Raw genomic sequence first — 1,204 nt, forward strand, 5'->3', positions numbered from 1 at the left:
GGCCGTCTCCTGCCCCCCGCCGGCCTCCTCCTTCTTCCTCTTCATCTTGCAGAAGCCGTGGAGGCCGCAGAAACAGGCGAAGGTGAACTGGGGCATCACCGGGAGCTGGAGACTCGGGAGACCTGGAGGGGAACAGGGAGGGGAGGCAGGGCAGCAGCTGGGGGTGCACGGCCCCGAAATTGGGGCATCACCTGAGACTGGGACAAATTCCTTCCTTCCTTCCTTCCTTACTGGGGCATCACCGGGAGCTGGAGACTCGGGAGACCTGGAGGGGAACAGGGAGGGGAGGCAGGGCAGCAGCTGGGGGTGCACGGCCCCGAAATTGGGGCATCACCTGAGACTGGGACAAATTCCTTCCTTCCTTCCTTCCTTCCTTCCTTCCTTCCTTCCTTCCTTCCTTCCTTCCTTCCTTCCTTCCTTCCTTCCTTCCTTCCTTCCTTCCTTTCCCTTCCCTTCCCTTCCCTTCCCCTCCCTGTGTCCGTTTTTTTGCCGGTTTTTTGTTAAAAACCGCCCCAAAGCCCAGCCCACGCCACGGCCCAACAGCTGCAAAATGTAATTATGCAAATGCAAGGCTGGGGGGTTTTAAATAAATAACAAATCCCGGCAGAAACGCTGGCTGAAGGCAAAGCTTCCTTCGCTCCCTGCTTGAATCCTCAGCTTTTCACCAAACCACGGAATCCCAGACTGGGCTGGGTTGGGAGGGACCTTAAAGCCCACCCAGTGCCACCCCTGCCGTGGGCAGGGACACCTTTGTCACCGCCCCAGGGTGCTCCAAGCTTGTCCAACCCGGCCTTGGGCACTGCCAGGGCTGGCAGCATCCTGGACACCCTCCTGGGCAGTTTCCTGATGACTTTACCCCAAAAGAGGCAGCGCTGGTGCTCAGGCGGGGCTGGACTCAGGATTGGCACAAGGAGCGAGGGCAGCCCGCAGGATTTGGGGCGCTGTCACCTCCCCAAGATCTGGGGACCCCCTTTCTCCATCCCACAGCCCCGGCGGGCTGGCAGCATCCCGGACACCATCCTGAGCAGTTTCCTGATGATTTTACCCCAAAAGGGGCAGCGCTGATGCTCAGGGTGGATCTGGATTCAGGATTGGCAAAAAGGGCACAAGGAGCGAGGGCAGCGCGCAGGGTTTGGGGCGCTGTCACCTCCCCAAGCTCTGGGGACCCTCCTTTCCCCACCCCGCAGCCCCGGCGGGGTTTGGA

Source organism: Geospiza fortis, unplaced genomic scaffold, assembly GCF_000277835.1.
Source record: "Geospiza fortis unplaced genomic scaffold, GeoFor_1.0 scaffold136, whole genome shotgun sequence".
In the NCBI taxonomy this organism is placed as follows: domain Eukaryota; kingdom Metazoa; phylum Chordata; class Aves; order Passeriformes; family Thraupidae; genus Geospiza; species Geospiza fortis.